General features: G+C 35.3%; 1 protein-coding gene across 1 annotated transcript in view; it reads right to left on the reverse strand.

Annotated features, from left to right (window-relative positions):
• Nucleotides 1-13,246, reverse strand: part of LOC118742703 — an 82,677-nt gene extending 69,431 nt beyond the window's left edge. Inside the window, exon 1 of the mRNA XM_036474969.1 lies at nucleotides 12,938-13,246. The gene's annotated coding sequence lies outside the window, so the exon portion shown is untranslated. The remainder of the gene's footprint in view (nucleotides 1-12,937) is intronic.
• Nucleotides 13,247-22,812: the final 9,566 nt, after the last annotated feature.

A 22,812-nucleotide genomic window follows, 5' to 3' on the forward strand; every position in this document is an offset into this window, starting at 1 on the left:
TTTATTTAACACGGTTGGTTTTCAGTGAAAATTATAATTTAAGTAAATTTATTAACTGATTATTTTTTTATTTAGCTTGAGGACGTTATGATCGAAAAGTTTTGTGGACAAACAATAATAAAAATATGTAAAAATAAGTCGTTACTAAATAACAAAAAAATATTGAGCTAGGAGCAAATGAATTTTTTTAGATCTTTGCTCCAGCTCCAGCTAAAATCCTTTGCTCCTTAGCTCCTTGATCTTTTGCTTTGCTGCGCTCCGAAGCCCTGTATGTGGGTCAACTGATGACTTGCTTCAAATAGTGACGTGTTGCCTGCTAAGCTAAGTGTAAATTTTTAGTATGAGGCGGTAAGTCTACCCTTTGCCCTTTGTTGTTCTGCGCGTGGTTGGTCTCAGTTCGCATTTCTTGGTTCGTGCAATTCTTGAGCTATGAGATTGAGTTGGCATAATCCCGCGATGATAAAAGCTGCATCTTCGGAAACGATTCTGAAAGCTGAACACACTCTAAGAGCACATAAGCGATACGTAGCATTAATGGACCGGATGCCCGTTTAAAAGCGTCGAGCCAAACTGTCTATCCATAGAGAAGTATTGATCGTACTACGCCTGCTAATATTTGCCTAAGACGTTCGCCCTTAGTCTAGGTAGGGTTGCTGTTGCCGTCGCTGCTTTCTTGTTGGCGTATTCCAAATTATCCCGGAAGCAGAGGCAGTAATCAACCAGGACGTCAAGATACTTTACTCATCGCTTGGACTCAATGATGCTATCCCTACTCTGATATGTATTTTTTCCACCTTCTTCCGACTGCTAATAAGAACAGCCTCCATCTTGTAGGCTGACAGCGTTAACGAACGTACGCTTACCCGATTCGGCAACTTTTATGGATTGTTTCGCGATGACATCGTTCACTGTGCCGGAATATATATTGGGTATTCTTTCTGAGCGTTAGTGGATTCCATTTGACCGTCAGAAAGAATATCCCATATGTATATAATAATTATACTTATATACATATATGGGTACCGGCCGCTGTAGTGGGAAGTGCGCACTTCCATTTCGCAGGATTTAGGTTTGAACCCAGATTCCGACACACTCCTCGCTCGGCAGTCAATGGCAAACATCCAAGTGTATTTCTGCTATGAAAAACAGCTTCTCATAAAAATGCAATAGTAGTTCGTAGTTGGGGTAAAACGGCAGGTCCCACCCCCTTGTGGGACAACATCAAGTCGCACGCCACAAATCGGAGGAGAAGCTCGGCCCAACACTAACATATTATGTAAGCGCCAATGGTCTTTTTCCGATCGGAGTTCCTACGCAGCCGCCTGGATAATTTTGTTTCCTCATTATCATTGAAAGGAAATATTAAATACAAAGCTACTACAGTAATAATTTATCATGGCTTGAACATATAGCCAATAAATGATCCATTGCTCTAATAAAACACCGCTGAAAAGATATTTCAGCAGCCTGTATATTAAGGTTAGGTTGGTCCAACACACAATATACATACATACATATAGCTCTAAGCGGCGGCCTTCTTTGTCATTTAAACAAAAATAAATATCCAATTGCAAAATATACATATGTACATACATACATATATAACGACTAAAATACATATCTTAAAATTTGATCAACCACTTCGAATCCTAACCTTACCTAAGTTTTTAAAAGATACAAACGCAAACGCGAAACGTAAACAAGTCCATTGTATATACTATGTACACATGTATATACGTACATACTATATACATACATTAATCCGAATCACTATTTCTGAAAGAAAAAAAGTTGAGCGTGTGCCGGTTTTATTTGAACACTTATGTATGTTCAGCAAAAATTTTGTGCGTAAACATTTCTTTTAGAGACATGCTAAAAATAGCTAAATCACCGAAATGGTCATGTTCGGGAATACTATACGAAATGTTTTCCCCACTGATTTACAACCGGCCAAGTGTATCAACATTTTTGGATGGTCTAGTTTTTCCATAGATACAGATTATCAAGTTAGATGAAAAAACAACTAAAAATTTTAGCCTCCAAATAAGTCTAAAAAAGTTGTAAATAAATCCTAACTTTTTGTTAGCAAAGTCCTCATCATTTTTGATACTTTAGGTTTATAGTGTAAAAATAAAAAAACTAGGGATGGTATTTCCAAAACTAGTGAAGGTAAAAATCAAAACGGTTGTAAGGTAAAACCCTTTTAAGGGCCAATCATAGGCGTCAGCGAGACCTTTACGGCGACACAAATATTTAGAAAAATCGGACATCATCGCTTGCATAATTATTATTTTTTACACACAACATTTTTTCCCGGCATGCGTAAGTGTTCAAATAAAACTGACACACACATAACTCTTCTCTGTGATACGCCCTAATGTACCTACAAACACATACATATTTATGCGCATTCCTTTATTTGTTTACAAAATTAAAGCATAAGGTCGTTTGATCTAGAAAAAGTGAACAGACAGAATTCAAGCTGAGCGCTCAGATTGCATAAGCTGGAAGTCAGCAACCTTATTTCAAAATATACACCTAAAAGCGGTTGCAAAAAAAAAAAAACAGAAACAAATCACAAATACCAGAAATTGAACGATGGTAAACAAACCAACGTTCCAGACCAAACGAATCGTGTTTACGTTATACGATTTATTCAAAAAATAAAATAAAAATCTACACACATAAATAACGATGAAACCAAAATGAATAGCATAAGGAATAAGGCGACAAAATAGGAAAGCTACAAGTAGCCAAGAGTATACAAGAGTACAAACACAGTCACAACAAATACATATGTATGTATACAAAAGTGCATACATGGAAATATTCATATCTAAAGGAGAGTTTATAGGTATGTAAGTCTACCAAGCGGTTAGCGGCCAACCAAGCCAAACCCCGCCTAGTTAGGTCAGCCTATGTCTCCAATCGCCACCTTGTCTTGTCCGCCTAACCTTCAACTAACTATGCCCGGCTGCTCCCTGCTGATATTATCCGCTCTCTGGGTGATTGTGAATGTTGCGATTGCGCAATGCCCTAGAACGTTATTTTGCATGCAATTTTTTTTTTAGTTTTGCACTTTTTCTTTTGGCTGTTTTTGATTGTCTTTGAATTTTTTATATTTGTTTGTCCAGCTACGGCACAAAGCTGCAATGAAGCATTTTACTAGGTTTAGCATTTGGCAAATGCTGACTGCAGGGTTTCGAGGGACAACATATGTGACGCGCCACGAGAAAAGGGACCTAACGCGAGTTGGGAAAATTTTCCAGGACGAGCTTTCAAAGCAGGAGCGCTCGCTGGCTCAATCTAGTGAAAGTTGCCTCCTGAGTTCGACTCTCTATTTATGGATTAATGTAATAATCCGAAAATCGATTTTTACTCGCGTTAGGTCCCTTTTCACGTGGCGCGTCACATATATTCATTAGGGTAGTCCAAAAACAGTAAAGTCGGAATTGTAATGCTCTCACCCTCTAGGATTGTTCTATATCGGAAAAAAGTATACCCCTATTTTTTTATTTTGAAATCAAAAAATATTTAGAGGTCGCTCAAAGCGCTCAAAGTTTTCCATGCACTTTTATATGGGAAAAATAAAATCTTTCGTAGAAATGGTATAGAATTCTTGAAAGTCAATATTTTTCGATCGGAAAACTCTGGTTCTCTTCAGGAGACTTTCATTGATAATACCCAATTGTTTATTTAACCAATTTTTAATACTAACGATTTTTTATTGTTCGCCCCATTGCATTTTTCGGAGTTTTTTGTGGTTTTTTGGCGGACCTATAAATTATAGTTGCAATGTAAAAATGGTTAAATAAACAATTAGGCATTATTATTGGGAATCTCCTGCAGATAAACAGAGTTTTCTGGTAGAAAAATATAAATTTTTAACTATTCTATACCATTTCTACGAAAAGTTTTTTTCCCCATATAAAATACATGGAAAACTTTGGGCGCTTTGAGCGACCTCTAATATTTTTTGATTTCAAAATAAAAAAATAAGGGTGTATTTTTTCGGTGTACAACAGTCGTGGGGGTGAGAGCATAAAAATTCCGACTTAACTATTTCACATGCATTTTTTGACCACCCTAATGTAGATTCTAGGCGGCACTTTCTTACTAACTTATTCTTCATTGGATGTACATTTTTCACGCGATTCAAAAGAGTTTTGCAACTGCCCATAAGCCATGATATCGTACTAAGTGAATATAAGGCCGAGGCCACGCAATGAGCGACAAAGCGGCTAGTGGTTGAGCGGTGAGCGGCTTAAAATTTAAACATATGAAATAATATTGAAGTGGTCACGCAATGAGGGGCATTTCGCTCAGCCGCTCATTGCGTCGCCTCGGCCTAAGAACTTTAATGCTGCCTGACTAAGATATTCTCCATTGCAAAGATTTCCGCCTGGAATATGGTTGGGTATGAGCCCATTGGTAAAGGTTTCCGGAATCTTGGTCCAACTGTGTCTGCCTCAGTATTTCAGTGGTCCATCCGTCTAGCACTAGACATAGCCTAATGTACTACATACATACATATGTAGGTACATGTCGCACATTTAATAATATAACGAAGTATTTCTAGATTTCAATTTTGTGTTAGGCTGAACATATTCTACTTATCAAGCTAATTGATTGCATAATGAAATCTTCAAAAACGTAAATTTTGAGTTACATACATCCCTATATTATTAAATGTGCGATGTGTTCTAAGTGTCTCCCAGAAAGTTTGTGGTGGTAAAATAAATTTTAAAAACTCAGGCAAAGAAAGAATTTTCACATTTCCCATCAGTAGAAATGTCGATTACTCAAACGAAAATGCGTGTGAAATACTTCATTTAAGACACACCCGCTCGACAAGACTGCCCTATAGTACTTGCTTGCATAATTATCTATCTTCAATTTTGTATACATACATACAAACAAATTTACATACATATAGATATTAATATGCTAATTCTTGTCTGGATTCTTGAAGTGGTTTCTTAACTAGCTTTGTGGGTTTTCAGCAGCAAAAAACGCAATAAAAATTTAATTGCAATAAATACTTATATAAAATAAGATTAGAAATATATTTAGTTAGATATATGTAAGTAGTCTTGAAAGATTAATGATTATTCGATTTGCCGCCTTAAAATGCAAATGAAAATAATTTGCATACACACACACACACACACACGAACACACACGTGCAAAGGTAAACATCCAAGAAATGATGACACTGGGCGGGTGCAGATTGAGAAATGTGCTGATGCTGCATATGGGCGCTGACTGACGGGCCTCCTCCGCGCAGCGCGGATGCCGCAAACCAACAAATAAATAAACAGCTTGAAAGCCCATACAGACTAGCGAACTTACAGCCAACGTGCGGCACGTCAGCGGGGTTAGTGGTATAGATTTTCAATATTTTCTTCAATGAGAGCAGAAGTGAACGCGCCTCCGTTGGCATGCACTCACTCACTAATTAATATTTGCAAACCGCTAAATATAGATACTCGGTATATATATGTATATGTATATGTAGATCCACATACTCACGCGCCTGGCTGGCAGGCAGACAGACAGACATACCACAAACGACATAGTGTCTCTATGACTGACAGTCAAATAGATAGGCTACCTCTAGATCGTCTGGCTTTCCCGCGCGCGCTTTTCTTCAACGCTGCTGATGATTAGTGATCACTCAATTTTTATGCACGCTTTTCTATTTTATGTGCTTTTGTGTGTTTGCGCTGCTTTATTTATTTTGACGCGCTTCATGCTTTGGCTATTGCTATAATTACCCATTTGTTTATTTGTCCTTATGTGCGCAAATTTTTCGCAACGGTTTTGAATGCGGCAAATTACTAGGCGTCGACTTCCAACCGTTGCAATGATTGCTACAGACCGCGCTAGCAGTAGCCATCATCGATCGCTGTCAATCGATCGCAATCTAATCTCACAAATCTTCGTGCTTAGCAGACACTTAGAAGCGTGGAAATGAAATGAAAAATAGTTTTTCCCTCTTTATTTGTTCATACGCGTACTTAGTTTTTTGCATGCGCGGTGAAGAGGAAATCGTAAACAGGAAGCACGACTGCATGCGCAGGCTTTTACATACATACATACAAATGTACATCTGTATATGTACTATATGCATAAATATGTATATACTCGGTCGATTGGGTTGTCCTTATTTGTACGGAAAATGTATAGAAATCATTTTGCATACCAACCAGCTGGAATGATGATTACAGACAAACAGAAATGTGGATGAGCGGAACTGGTAGTAGCGTGGTTTAAACCAACTATTACATATGTAAATAGGGCATCCCTAATAATATAATAATGGAATAGAATTGTGATCGGCCAAGCACTCAGGTATTAAATACTAACTACTCTCTTCGATGAGTCTTAGTATGTCGACGGAAAGAAAATATAGCTTGTCCATCCGCAATACTTCCAAGCCAAAAATGCTACATCTGAGTGTGACGAAGGCCGGAGAGTTGCAGAGAGTTGGTGCTATCCTCATCCCCCAACTAGGACAGTGGGTCGTCGATTATACCTATGGGGTCCATATGTCGTCTCTATCGATTTTGTCTCATGAACATTACTATCCGGTTTTGTAGCTCTTTTCTTTTTGTCACTGAGAAGGAAGTTCGCCACCACCCTGTCTGGCCGTTTTAGAAAATACGCGGTCCCTTTGCAGGTGTCGGTATTGCACCAGCGTTAGTCTTATTTCTGAAATCTCTTATGCTCTCGCATCTACATATGTATGTCGTTACTAGAGACTCACCGGATAAGTTTATCGTTGATAGTTTTGTACTGGCAGCTTTCTAAACAACTTTCAGTTCCTAGAACTCCAACCATCCGCTTAAGCTTGGATGTAAACGAAGTCTTGCATCCATTACCAGCCTTTCCCATGGTGCGCCAAAAGAGTTTTGTAAGTGGTCAGCAGCCTTAGATAGCCGAACGCACTTTTTATGTTACCATTATTACTTTCCATTAGAGATTCATCATGAGCTTTCTTTTCTATCACTTCTGATTATTTTTTAAATTTTCAACTCAACCTTGTTTATTTGTTAAATTTTATTTAAAAATACTTAGTTTAACAATTATGTTTTTTTGCTTGGAAAATTAAACTAAATTTTTTTATTTTTTTTTTGTCATGCAAATGCACATAAATAAAGAAAAGAATCAAGGTAAAGATATTAAGATAAATATTATAAGTAAAATGTAGATAAAAATTGAAATAAATGTAATGTTGGTAATAGTAATGGGAACGGTAATGGTAATTAGAACAGTAATGGTAATAGTAAAGGCATTGGTAATGGTATTGGTGATGGTAATGGTAATCGTGAATGTAATTGCGTTCTGTTTAGGATAAAAGATTAAAGCGCTTGGTCTGTAGATGTGCAAACTGGTTTTAGTTTTTCGAAAAGAACTGCCACCTGTTGAAAAATTAAATTCAAATTATTTAATAATCAAGGCCATTAAATGCGCACCGTTCGATCGATTTTCCAAAATGAGGCGTCAAACTAAAAGCCTTGGACGGTGGATGTGCAATAAGGTTTTACTTTGAAAAAAAAAAAGAGTTGCCACCTTTTAAAAAATTATATTCAAATTATTTAGCAAAAATAAATCAATTATTACAATCTGAGCATCAATCCGAATGGTTTTGAAAGGCTTTGTTTCTTAGCTGAACTATCGGAGGTTTGCCACCTGTTAAAAAAATCATATTAGATAGGAGAAATATGTATCACCATGTGGGTGACACACGAAAGGGGTTTCCGAAAGTAGTACTTTGAAAATATTTTGAAGAGGGTTGCCACCTGTTTGAAATGTCAAATTTAGTTTACTTATTCACAAACGAAGGAGTCTTAAGAAATCTTTAGTTTGAACGTTAAGAAAATTTTTGAGGTCTTGGAAGAGGGTTACCACCTGTTTAAAAAGTCAAATTAAAATTATTTTATAAGTTAAATTAATTCTCAAAATATGGGTATTGAAGCGGATTGAAAATTTTTCTTTCTGAACGGTATTTAGCGCGGTTGCCAGATGTTTGAAAATTAAAATTCCACTTAATTCATCAGTTAATTAAAATATGTATCGTAGTGTCCAGCGAAGGAGAGTTAAAAATGATAAAGCTTGAAAATACTTTTGAAAAGGGCTGCCACCTGTTTCAATTAACTAAAAAGTATATGAAATATAAAAATACCGTAGTCAATGTTATGATAAAGTTTTATTTTCTTAACTAAGAACTTTTTTCGCCGGTATAGGGTGATTTGAAATTCGATGAAAATAAAAACATACACTATGCGAAACTGCTCTTCACTCAGAAGCGACTACACGGTTTTGATGAAATATGGCACTCGGATCTCTTATAACTCTGACTAACATTTGGAATATTTTTTAAGTTTTTGAAACTCATTTTTGGGCGTATTAACGCCATGCGGGTTCAATAGCTACTTTTATTATTTTAAGGTTAATTTACTATGGATAAAAAGCTGATATTCAAAAAATAACTTTTATTTTCAGAGTAAAAAGTAAAACTCAAAAAAAAAAGACGATAAGTTTCCGAGCAAAAAACTACCGATCTTGTGATACTTTTTAATAAATTTGTAATCTCAGTACGACTTCTTAGCAGAAACTTTAATTTTAAGACGGCAGGGATTATCGTCATGAAATGCACATCGAACAATTGCAACAACAATTTTATGGGTCACCCTAATACATACATGCATACATGTGGATGTATGCAATTATGACTACAAGCATAAGTAACAAGAAATTATAATTGGATGTCATTGCTGATTTTCAATTTAGTTGTTCATTATACCCGAGCGCACTTGTGCACAAGGGTATTATAGCTTTGTTCACATAACGGTTGTTTGTAACAGGCAAAACGAATCGAGATAGATATAGACAATTGTATACATAAATGATCAGGATGAAAAGAGAAATCGATTAAGCGGTGACTGTCTGTCCGTCCGTCCGTCCGTCCGTCCGTCCGTCTGTCCGTCTGTGCACACGATAACTCGAGTAAAAATTAAGATATCTTAACGAAACTTGGTACGTGTACTTCTTTCGGGCGTAGGACGGATGGTATTGAAAATGGGCAAAATCGGACAATAACCACGCCTACCTCCCATATAACGGTAATTTTCTGAAATACGAAAACTGCGATATTTTGGTAACTACTGAAGATTATTCACTCAAAATTGATATTTGCAATAACTTTTAGACGAAAAATAAGAATATTAACATTTTTTTGAAAATGGGCGTAGCCACGCCCACTTATGGTTACATGTGTATATCTTGGCAACCGCTGCACCGATTTCTTCCAAACTTGGCACAGTTATTGGCCTTGGTACAGGATACCAAATGGCCGAAAATTTTAAAAATCGGACAATAACCACGCCCACATCCCATATAACGGTAATTTGGAGAAATACGAAATCTTCGATAAATCCGTAAATATTGAAGCTAATTTATTCAAAATTGATGCTTGCAACAATTCCTTACCAGGAAATACGTCTATAATAAAATTTTGAAAAATGGGCGTGGCACCGCAAGGTGAAAAGGCATATATGTAATACTTGCGCCGGGTATTTAATGTTCGGCCCCGCCCGAACTTAGACTTTCTTACTTGTTTTAATTTAAGTTTGTCGGCCGAACAAGTTCATTCGATTGTATTTTGCCTATTGGGAACGCATTGACAAATTAGCCACTTAAATAAGGAAAATACATATGTACGTTCTTAGGGCACTGCAGCTTTCAGATATCGACCGAAAATATCTATTTTAAATTTATTCAAATTCATTTCCCTTCGAAGCAATTACACACACCTTCAATGACGCGCGAACTAACGTAAAAAATTACGGTGATCATTCAGTGAAATTAGGCTGTGACGTATGTCTGAAATACAAACATAGATATGTATGTTAGCATTTCCTTCAGCTGCTAGACAATTCTGATTTTCATATTTCAAGAGATATGTACTACATAACCATTCGGTTAATGATCTAGTTGAGGCTGCTTTAGAGAGGATCTGAGTTCGAAGTCCACAATTTCCGTTTATTAGTCCCTAAAGTAATAATTTGATGGCACCACAAATCTTGCTAAACTCGCTTGATGCATCGCCAAAAAGCTCCCACTGAGTTCTTTAACAACAAACAATTTTTTCTTGAATACATTTTTTAGTAAATAAATTAATGCTGATCCTCCCCTCTCACTCAGTTCAATATCGATAAGGGAGGCAACATCTACGGGACAGTGCACTTAAGACTGGTTAAGAAATGACGAGCGTCTCTTTGCAATCAGACTTATTTAGGTATCAGGCTTTACTGGCATTGCAGGGATCTGCGCTCCTAATATTTATGTATGTAGCACAGAAGAGGTGAAAAAATGGCTGACGGCAGTTTGATCGCGTTATGCATCAACACGGCAATAAACGGCAAACAAAATCCAAAGTTTAATTTTACCATTTATGACGTTGACAGTTTCGAAATTTACCCAAATAATAAATCTAGTTAACCACATTTACTTGACTACCATCTTAGAACATTTTATAACTTAATGCTTATTGCGATTTGAACTCAAAAAGTTGGAATAAATATCACTTCTAATTCCCTCTATTGCAGCTGCGGCCTAAAGTTTGACTTGATGTGACTTTATTGAATGGCATTAGTGAGCCTCGAGAAGTAGAAAGATATCTCTGAAATACCTATTTATTGAGAAGGCTCCTTCCTTGATCATTTCTTACTAAGTTGTGGTTTTAAGTGGGTCGTAGATATTCCAGTTCTGTCTTCTTCTGCTTTATTGTCGCTGTAACCACCTAAGCGATTTTGGCCGAGTCCAAAACAGAACGTCAGTTGTTTCCCCTCCAAAAAATAGGAGGCCTTCCTCTTCCTCTGTTACCAGCATCGCGACCCCTGTTAAATACTTTCAGAGCTGGAGCGTTTCTGTCCATACGAAGGACATAACCTAGCCAGCGGAGCTGCTGAATTTTAATTTGCTGCACTATGTCTATAACGTTGTAAAGCTTATACAGCTCGTCGTTAAATCGTCTGCGGTATTCGCCATCGTCAACGCGCAAAGGACCCAAAACTTGCATAAAATCTCTTTTTCGAAAACTCCAAGTGCTGCTTCATCAGGTGTGTTCATTGTCCATGCCTCCGTGCCATATACCAGCACGGGCATGATGAATGACTTATAGACTGTGGTTTTCGTACGTCGATAGAAGACTTTACTCCTGAATTGCCTACTCAGTCCAATGTAGCACTTGTTGGCAAGAGTGATTCTACGTTGGATTTCAATGCTGACATTATTATAGGTGTTAATGCTGGTTCCCAAGTAAACTAAATTCTCTACTTTCTCGAAATTGTAACTGTGTACAGAGAAGTGGTTTCCAGACGCGTATGCTCTAACTGTTTGTGTGATGACAGGAGATACTTCGTTTTGTCCTCGTTTACCGCCAGACCCATTCGCTTTGCTTCTCTATCTAATCCCCAGAAGGCAGAACAGATCTGTCTGGTAATGCTGATTTTTTTAATTCCATGACACATTTTCTCTACATAGGACACATTTAGTGCAGAGCCGCTCCTTTATAGTTCAGCCACACATTCATCTTCGTATATGTCCCCATATTAAGGTAATTTCTATCCTAAAGTCTTCCACAAGTTACGACCTAACCGAGGAAGGTAAGATCGCCTAAATTGTCTCCAAGCTATGTGTGAAAATGTATACGGATTGTTTTTTTTTTGTATGGGGAGTGACGCAGTCTAATATATATATTTGTCTATATCTATCTCGATTCGTTTTGGCTGTTATAAACAACCTCCTTCGCCTTATACCTGCTTAGGTGCTTTTTTTCATCCACGGTTGTTTGACTTTAATTGTTATAGAAGTAAAGGCGCAACCAGGCGCAGAAAAAAAAATGTTGAAGCAGGTAAGTAAATACTTAGCAAATACCCACCCTTAATTTTAAAGAGGGCATTTTTAGACATTTTTTTAATTTTCTACCAAAGCTGGAAAAAGGGACGAAAAATAGACTTTTACTCCTTCTCCATGGGAATTATATATGAAGAAAACCCTGTGGAACGTTTCAAAAGAGAACGAAATGCGAAAAATACTTTCGGGAACATATCTAAGAGAACAAAATGGGAACAAAAGTCTCTGGAAAGTTTTGGCAAAGAACAAAACGGGAGTGAAATGCTAAGCAACTCTCGAAGAACAATTTGGGAACAAAAGTCTAAGGAACTTTCTCTCGAAGAACAATTTTGGAACAAATCTTCTCTGAACTACATATTCGCGAAACTAAAGGAAATGAGAAGAAAATTTTTCTTATAGCGTTCGATTAGTTTGAAGTGTTTGAATATAACAATTAATTAAAAAAGACCTAAAACATAATTATGCAAATAAAGTTAACGAAAGACTTAAGACACAAACTTTTATTGCACAGAATATGAAAAATTGTTCCATAAATGGGCAGTTCACCCGAATGATAAACGATCTGAAAGTCGAAATGATCCAGCTTTGTCACGGCTTAGAATTAGCAATCGTGGTTCTCACTGAAACGATTTTTCATCGCAACACGCAGCAGGCCCTCCCATTCTTAACGTAAAGTTGTCAAAACTTATGTTTCCCCTTTATTCTCTAGCAGAACTTTCCCCAGACTTTTGATCTTATTTGATCCTCCTCTTATTTTTTTCTCATTGGAAACGTTCCCGAAAGTTTCGTTCTCATTCTGTTCTTCTTGAAAACGTTCGCGAGAGTTTAGTTCGCATTTTTCCCGTTCAAACTGTTCTCAATACTTTTGCTCTTTTGTGGGAGCGTTCTAGACGGTACAGCTCTCACTAAGAACTAAAAAAAATTATATAACTGTGTAATTAATACAATGATATCTTTAATTTGAATAAATAATAAACAAATACATTTGAGTGTCATTTATTGAAAATTCACTTACCTCTCTCATATCTGTTCTTCCGGCAATGTCAATCGTAGATTTCACACATATATATGTATGTTTGTTTGTATACACTTCATTTGCAGATGTTGAACATTTTTTTTTACAATTCTATTCGTTTGCTTGCAATTGCGATTTCTACGAGTAAATGACTAATTTTTTCATTCACCTTTCAGTACATAAATTTTTGCTTGGCGTTGATGTCTTCTTGCGATTTGGCTATGATTGCCTGTGCCAATACTTATCAATTCTTTTTATTTTTTATTTTTGCAGATCTCGCGTTTGCCAGATTTCAATATTTATTTAGCTTTAACTACATATATTGCACAAATATATTTCTGGGTTTAGTGTTTAATGGTTTTGAATTGTATTTTATGTAATGTGTGCATGGGTTTTCAACAAATCGAGATTTTATGCATTTCAATTATAGAAATTTTATGCACTATATATTTTCATAAATCAATTTTTTTCTCACACACACATATGAAATTGTATTACTAATCAATCGAAAACGCAAATTTTGTTAAAATTTTTCGTTTAATATTAAATGCCACAAAGGTTAGTTTCTATTAGGGATGGGTAGTAGTGGGGTGTTGAAATTCGATTTTTTCCGAATTTCGAACATTGCCCAACCATTCGATCATTCGATTCGAAATTTGGTGGTGCAAATTCAATATAATTCGAATGTTCCAAAAGTTTTTTTGAAGTGAAACTTCTAAAACGGTTTCGAGATGTTTGCGTTAAATATTTAAAACCGAGTCATACAATCTCTATCGTTCGCTCGATTTTCAAAAAGGAGTTAGGTGTCAAATGAAAGCGCTTGTCCTGTAGATGTGTAATATGGTTTTAGTTTTGTGCCATATGTAAGAAAATCAAAATCAAATTATTTAATAAGTTGAATAAATAACCCCAATATGGGTATCAATCGAAATGGTTTTGAATAAACTTTATTTTTTAACTACATTTAGGACTACCTGTTTGAAAAGTTGAATTTAGTTAAAGAAGTGTTGTGCTTAAATACTATGTAACAATTAAAACATTTCGTAGAATATTTTAACCCATTAGCTCCCGCCTTCAAGAAATCCCGCAAAAAGCAAATTTGGAAAATTTTACTAGGGGTCTTCTCAGGCAACAAAAAAAGAAACTAGTTTTTTTTTACAAAAAAATTTTAAATTTTAGTTTCGAATAACAGTTCCTTCTTGGCACAGATTTTTTGTTTCGATGCATTAGATCGAAAAACATGTATTTTTTTACTTGCATTCCTAAGGTAAATGGAGTGCCACACACAGAGTGATGGCAAATTTAGTCAGAAAGAAGAAAGTTGAAGAGTTGATTTTTTGGAAATAAAGATGAAATTGCATTTTTCCCAGATAAACTCGATTTCATCCGAATTTTAGCAACACAAGTTCGAATTCAAAAATTCGCCATTTCCAAGCTCAAATTCGATTAAAATGTCGAATATCGAAGTTTCGACTATCGAATTTACCCATCCCTAGTTTCTGTGCAGATATATGAGGCTGGTTTGTTAATGAAAAATAATTTGCGTGAAGTGCCTTGAAATTATTTCTGCTAATTATTTATATAGGCTATTCCATCGTCACGGGTGGGACGTTTGTACAGCAAAAAATGTGTGCGAGAAATCGCTTAAAAATATTTCAACATAAAATTACGGACTCTGCATAAGACCAAATGTGGAGACAATGAATTTGAGTGGTTTAATTTTTTGATTGCTTAGTGGAAAATCGACCTATCTCGGCAGCCAGTTCGAAAACGCCGTATCTCAGAAAATTTTTCAAGAACGCTCTACTTCAAAATGTGATTGAAGAACGCCCTATTTCAGAATTTTATTTAAAAATACCCTATCTCAGAATTTGGTTGAAGAACGCCCTATATTAAACGGCAATACATTGAAAATGTGCTGAGATAGAAACTTTTTGAATTGGCAACTGAGATAGGGCGTTTTTCAACTGAATTCTGAGATAGGGCGTTTTTAAATCAAATTCTAAAATAGGGCGTTCTTCAACAAAATTCTGAAATAGGGCGTTGTTAAAAAATATTCTGAGATAGGGCGTTTTCGAACTGGCTGCCGAGATGGGTCGATCTTCCACTCAGCCATCCATATAAGGTATGCTGGCCGATTGTTTTATATGGAAAATATGATTAATATCTTCAACAAAAACGAAAAAAGAAATAATAAAATAAATAGTAAAATCTTGTCAAAATGTGAGTGTCGTACAGTTATGATAAGCACTATACAAGGTGTAGGCACCTATCAGAGTGGAATAAAAATAGTTTGCCAAAATTAAAGTGGATTTGCAATCTTACCGTCTTCAAGTCGTACGAAGTGGAACAAGACTGATAGCCGCATAGTTAAATGATTATGCATACGAACATATGTATTTAGAGTGACTTACTTAATTATGCTTTCAGTATTTTATGATGTCTGTATCAGATAAAAAAAAAAATTCTAAAAATTCATTGAGTAAACGTACTACTTTCCTTTTCTTAAAGTCTTGTAGATATCAATTAGTTTCTAAGTCGCATAAACGCGACGGGTCATTAACATAATAATTATAAAATCAAGTATGCACGCACATAAGTATGTACATTAGGGTGGCGCAAAAATGCATGTGAAAAACTAAATTCGGAATTTTAATGCCCTCACCGCCTAAAATTGTTCTATGTAGAAAAAAAACTTAACCAATTATTTTTTTTAAATAAAAAAATACCTAGAGGTCGCTCAAACGCTCAAAGGTTTCCATGTATTTTATATGAAAAAAAAACAAGTTTAGAATTCTTGAAAATAAATATTTTTCGATCGGGAAAACTCTGGTTCTCTTCAGGGGACTTCCAATAACAATACCCAATTATTTACTTAACCATTTTCCATTACTAACACCTTTTTATAGGACCCTTAGAAACCGAAAAAAATGCAATGGGGGTTAAATAAACAACTGGTTATTGTTATTGGAAGTCTCCTTAAGCGAAATGAAGTTATTTTCAAGAAGTCCATACCATTTTTACGAAAACTTATTTCTTCCCATATAAAATTTTGCGCGCATTGAGCGACCCGTAAATACTTTTTGATTTAAAAAAAAAAACAAAAACAGGAGTAACGTTTTTTTCGATATAGAACAGTCCTACGGTGTTAAAACATTAAAATGCCGACTTAAATTTCTTTCTGGACCACCCTAATGCACATACTTGATTAGTTGATTTCTAAATTTTATTTAGTTTGCACTATGTATTTGCAACTGTGCTTTGCAAATTAAGCACATCACGGCATGTGGGAGGATAGTTTGTCAGAAAAAAAAACAAAAACAAATTAAAATACAAAAGCGAAAAACAAACCACAACGCCACGTGTAAATGTGCAATAATTTTAAAATAATATTTTCATGTACTGGATTTGCAAGGAAAAACACAGAGCAAATCGTAAAATATTATTAAATATACATAATTACATAATACCTAAATACATAGATATAGAAAAAAAGTAAATTTTGAAAAGCGCCAAGAAAGTTAAATGTTTGTACAGAACAAGTAGTTGATACGGAAATAAATTTGTTTGCTTAATTAAGGCATGGCAAAAGAAATAAAGAAAAATGACACTGAAGATGTCACAACGCCGAAACCGGTTTGTCTCCAAACCAAATGAGACAAGGGTTGACGGAAATTCGTTGGAAAATATATCAAATAAATTTTTGGATTTTGACTATATAGTGAATATTTTAAATCAAAAAAGTAAACAAAAATGAATTTTCCCTATTACTTGTCTACTTACACAAACAAAAGCAGGCCCTTTAAGGTGCAGGGGTGGTATTTTCAGTGACAGTAGTCGCGAATTCTAGCTTTAATTTAAGTGTCTAAGTAGAAGGCTCTATCACCTTATTTTACTTTGCTAGAGCTTCTCAAATATTGTTGACCTTATTTTTCTCAAAATCTGGAGTTGATGGAATCGTTGTACTTACGGATTCGTAATCAGCAGAAAAAAGTCTATCGAAAACAACTTTAACATTTGCCGCACCAAAATCAGTGTTGCCCTGTGTGGTATTTGTGTCGATTATCGATAGCAACTGAGCTGGGGCGTATTTAGTTCTCGTGTTTTTTTTTTCTCTATCAACTGAAGCACCTCTTTTAAAATTACCGACATACCAAATTTCTTTAATTAAAGTCATTGCTGTGGCGCTTCCTTCTGCGAAAAATCTAAATAAGAGCTGCGCAAGCTTTCTTTTGGAAATCCAGATTATGCTTTGAATCTGAACATAAAAAAGGGTAATAAAAGAAAAACCTTCAAAGCATTAACTTTTGCTTACAGTGCAGGCAGGCTCTCGTGCACTTCTCTCTTTCTCTCTTAAACAAATAATTGTACTGAACTTAGCATTATTGCTGACTTTAGAACTCTTTATTTTAATAATTTCATTTTACTAGCACAGCTTATTTACAACAACTTTTGGTTGGTTGCCGAACTGTCAAATATCGACTATCGATACCCTTTTATAGGGTGGTCACCGTATGGTGGCCTGCGCTAAACAAGACTTTGTCTAGAGTCAAGGTGGAAAACTATCAATAGTGTTCCCACTCGATAGTTTCGATAGTTTAAGTTTTGCACCATCGATGGTATCGTTTCGTTTTCAATGGGTAATTAAGTTTAGAGCTGCACTTTTATATAAACTTTTTCGCTTTTTTTACGTACTTGCATACATATGTATTTAAACGAAAGGCCTTTGCGCCAGTTAATTTAAAATTACATATAATGATAGAGTAGTGGAAATAGAGAAAAAACTATTGATCATATCATAAAGACTATGACAAACCACCGAGTGTATTTTTGCCATGAAAAACCGCTTCGCATAGAAAATACAATCGCCGTGCGGAGTCGGCGTACGCCACAAATCGCAGGCGAAGCTCGGCCAAACACTAATATACGAATGAGTAAGCGCCAATTTATTATTATTATAATATGAAAAAAATATTTCATTTAAATTTTTGAAAAAAAAGAAACGTTTTATAAAATATATACCGCTTAGACTTTGTTGCTCTTTTTCAATTTTTCCTAATAAACAATCGTGTTACAAAGCTCAATAAAAATATTAAAAATAAAATGTTAATAAGCCACAATAATATTGACAATATCAAGGGACTTCTACTTTTTAAAAAGTATGTACAGAGAATTTTGAAAATTTTATTGCTCATTTTAGATACTCATAATGTTGTTTTGTTTAATGAAAATCTTGATTACTCGATAAACTTAACTTTTCATTTAATCTAATAATTGAGGTATTTACGTTAATTAAAATTTTGTATCATCAATTAATCGCTCAGCCCTAAGATTTTTATAAAAATAACTAAAATTAAATTAAAAAATAAATTGTTAAAAGTTTTAAAATTTGAGTGCGCTTAGGTGTACACGTATTTTATAAAATTTCAATATTTAAGATATGTTAGAGCATCATCATTTGCATCATTATCATCGTCATCAACGGTTGCGTTCATATTTGACTTATTTAGGAATGCAGCTTTCAACATAAAAAGTACATTTGCTGGTTGCTTACTGGTAATTACCGGATCAGAGTTCAGTCAAAAAAAAAAAGTTAAAAACATCTCTGCTTGATTTGTTTCTGCAGCGCCTAAAGTCCTTGTTGCTGCTGTGGTTCTTCTGTTAATTATCGGATAGGAAGAGTTGCAACGTATATTATTTCTCGTCCATGTTGAGTACCAATTCTTAAGTTGAACTTGATTGACGTAACTCCTTGGTCTCCAAGACTAGACATTTGTTATTTTCCGAGGAATTCTCAAAAGAAGTAACCGGTCGGCCGAGTTTAATCTTGGACAAAATGTATGTGAAAGGAAATGATGCCTCAAGCCATTGTCTATTCCATTTATTAAATTCCACCATAGATCGAAAATAACTCTTCCACATTAAACACATCGTATCTTGTTCTATCATTAACCATTAACCATTTTATGTGAGCACTGTTAAGATTAGTGTTGTCTGTGAGAATTCTAATCGCGAACGAAAATAAAAATCAACCGAAATCTTTTGTGAAAAACTTTTTGTTAAAAAGGTCAGGTATGTAGTAATATTTATTATTATGATAGGTTGTTAGGAAAAATCGTCTCGGAGAATGTTACCAGTTCACGAAATTCTTAAACTATTTTATTGTTTAGTGCTAATTATTTGCGAGTTTATGAAGGATTTTCCTTAGTAAAGTTTTGTCGTATGCTACATTTGTCAACAATTCTGCAGCCACTTTATATGATAAATGGCAAAATCTGGTACAAATTTGTACTAAATTAATACTTTTTATTCAATATCTCGGAAACTAAACTGATAGAACTTGATTAGCTTAGTATGACTGCATTATATTAACTCAACAATTTCTACTAAATTACCTATAAAATTTTAGACAACATCTCGGGAATTAAAGGAGATGTCCAAAAACTGATAACACCAATCGAAAGATCTTATTTTAAAATATATAACACCATCTATAACTAAAAACCGTCCAAATGGTGCTTACGACAATCTTTTACCCAGGCAACGATATGTACATTAGGGTGCAACATAAATAAATGTGGGTTTTCTAGCGGAAATATAAAATTTATTTGATAAAATATTTTAAATTTTTGTGAGTTAGACTAATTTGCAAATACCTCAAAAAATCTTATTATTTTGTACCTGTTAAAAAATTGGTTAAACAAGACCTTTTACGCTTGAACTCTTCTATTATCGGAAGCGATTAAAAAAAAAAAATTTAACTAATTTCATTTTTAAAAACTAGATTTATTTTCAAATAGAAGCAGCTAACGGAAATATTAATATTTTTCCGAAATATTTTGGCGGTAGTCTTAAAATATAACAAATTTTCTATTTGTGATAGAAAAACATTACCGATTTTTTTTTTGTATGCACATGTAAATACACAGTATATATTTACATGAGTAAATATCAAGTTAGATGCTTTCGATTTGGAAAACATTTGGCCAAGGAAGACATAAAACTGAACTTTTTAACTGCACATCCATGTAATTTGTTGTGTCATTAAAAATTTGTTAATTAGTTGCATGCAACAATTTGTTACAATTTTATGCATTGCAGCGGAAGTGCAGAGAAAAATTCAAAGCCTCAAAAGAAGCAAAAAAAAAGAAGAAAACGAAATAAATTTTGTCTGCAATGGGCAACTGAGTTGTCACAGCAAAGAAAATTGTAATTTCAAGTGTCAACACTTCAATGCAATTTTTTACAAGCCAATAAAGCAACAACAAATCAAGGCACATAAAAATATTTTTCATAACATCTTTTGAAAAAAAGAAAAATGTGAAACACACGCACACACCCTACATAATAACAACCTTTTCATTTAACAATTATCACTTTCAGTAATTTGCGTAGCCGCAGCGGTTTTTGAAAAGAAGCAACTGTGTAAGTTTTGTTTTTTTATACTTAAAACTCAACAACGCACTGCTAATTAAAAATTTGCACACCTTACTTGTCTGTTTTTTATTTATTTTATTTTTTTTATCTTAACACTTTTTTATTCTGCTTTGTATGAGTTTGCACTTTTAACGCTTAGCCGAGTAGTGGATTTCTTACTACCCAATTTCATTTTTGTTAAGTTAGTTATTACATATTTCGCCGTTTTGCCGCTGTTAACCGTTCGTTGCATCTGCTGGTCGAACACCAACTGAATTTTCAAATCCGAAATTCACATTTAGGTAAGAAAAAGGCAAATTTCCAACTTTGATAGCGCGCGACCGTCGTCGACTAGCGACTTGCGGCTGTCGACCGTCCAAAACGACCAGCGACCGGCAACGATACGAGCGCTGCAACAGCAACTTGCTGTTGCTTGTTGCCACCGTTGTTGTTATTTATGTAGTTTGTGTATTTGTATATTGTTGTTGGCTTGCTGCTGTTGGCTTTTACTGTTGCTTCGGCAATTGCTGGACTTGGCTGCTTGCATGCATACACAAATACGCACATATTTGGCATAAATATGCATTTCTTTCGTAGGTATATGCCTTCATATGTTTGCACAAGTAGTACCTGTGTATGAATGTTGCCGTGGGAAAGACGTCGTTGTGTCAGCGTTTCCCAAATCTCTTACTATAATCGTGGCCTGCTTCTTGTGTGCCCTAATATAAAGTACGGCCAATGTTATCTTACTACCAAAACTATTTCAGTTCATCCGATATATCAGAAATAGACTAGGTGCAATCCAGGTTGGCAAAGCATTGGGCGATTTAGTTAAAAGCTTAAATAGGTTAGGTTAGAAATGAAAGATTAATTTAATTTCATTGCATTCATTTTGTCGAGACCAGACACAACTTTATCATAACCACTTCGGGAATAGTTCCGTACTGCTTTAGGAAAATTTCATAGCTAGTTCCGACTTACTAATAAGACTTTTTCGTAACCTTTTCATATCTAGTTTCTAACTAGCCCGAAATGATGCCGAACTAGTCCCAAAATTGCCATGAAGTGGTTCTGAAAAAGTTTAGAAACGGTTTGGAAATGGTTCTTTACAAGCCTAAAAATATCCCGAAATGATCTCGAACAAGTTTTGAAGCTGTCTCGTAAAGTTCCCTTATTAGTCCAACAATGACCCCAACCTACTTGCAAAATGGTCCTGAAGTAGACCGAAAATGATCTTAAACTTATCCCGAATTGTTTCTGAAGTAGTACTGAACTAGTCTCGAAATGCTCCAGAGCTAGTCCCGAAATGGTTCTCAAATAGTCGTGAACTAGACACGAAATGATCCCTAACCAGTCCCAAAATTGTCTAGAAATAGTCCTAACAGGTCCCGAAATGGTACTAAATTAGTCGTAAACTAGTGCCGAATTTTACCCATACCGAGAGCTAAGTTGTTTACATATCCAAAAGAAATATATAAACAGCCCTTTGCCCAGCTCAGCATAGAATTAGGACACGTTCCTGACTCCTCTGTCTGATGAGAAATTTCGTCATCACCCTGTCTGACCTTTTCAGAAAACACTGGATAGTTTTGCAGATATTAGCATTTCACCATCGGTTCCCATTAGCCTTATTTCTTTCGCTTTGTTTGGCACGTTTTTTAAGACGCTTGGAAGAACCGCAGCACGTCTATTAAACAGTTTAACACTACAGTGTTCCGGTACTCACATAATTCCAGGCTTGTTCTATTTGGCAACGGAGCTCAGGAAATTACATACTTGCACAGCTCTTGAAGAAGTGCAAGTGGCTTACAAAGCCTTAGTTGCCACCGCAGACCTTGACATTATATCTAAAACAGTAAATCATTCGAAGTAACTCTCCAGATGCCATCCAGCTCCAGTTTAATTTTCAGCCCTATACCGGTCAGTACAAAAAGTTTTTACCTACTTCTGGGAGAAAAAATTTGTAACTCTCTTCAGCGAGACCCAACGACATACTTCCTTCCAGAAGAGACTCCAGGTATCAGTTTGTCATTTGGAGATAAAAACAACTAACGTACTACACGCACTCCTCTATAGTCTCCTAAATATAAAATCTATGGTTTTGCGCCAGCATACTAAATCAGAATACGCGACGATGGGCTTGACGAAAGCTATGTGCAGCCAAAGTATAGTCATAGTCGGCTTAAAACCCAAAGTATTACTAAAGGTTCTGCGATATTGTCCGACAACGTTCAGCGCTCGATTTACCTTCAGTTCGACGTGAATTCTTTTCGCCAACTTCCTATTTGGGATTTTGTAAGGCATATTTACATTTATTGCATTTTATTTTAAATTGTATATTCTCTATGGTGTTTCGTAAAAACGTGGATTCGTTCATCTCTTTCCATAAACTTTTTTATTCTAATTTAAACGCATATGCATATATATGTAACCAAAAAATCAGATTTTCATGTTTTCTG

Source organism: Rhagoletis pomonella, unplaced genomic scaffold (assembly GCF_013731165.1).
Source record: "Rhagoletis pomonella isolate Grant_MI unplaced genomic scaffold, Rhpom_1.0 Rhpom_scaffold_00007, whole genome shotgun sequence".
NCBI classification, from domain to species: domain Eukaryota; kingdom Metazoa; phylum Arthropoda; class Insecta; order Diptera; family Tephritidae; genus Rhagoletis; species Rhagoletis pomonella.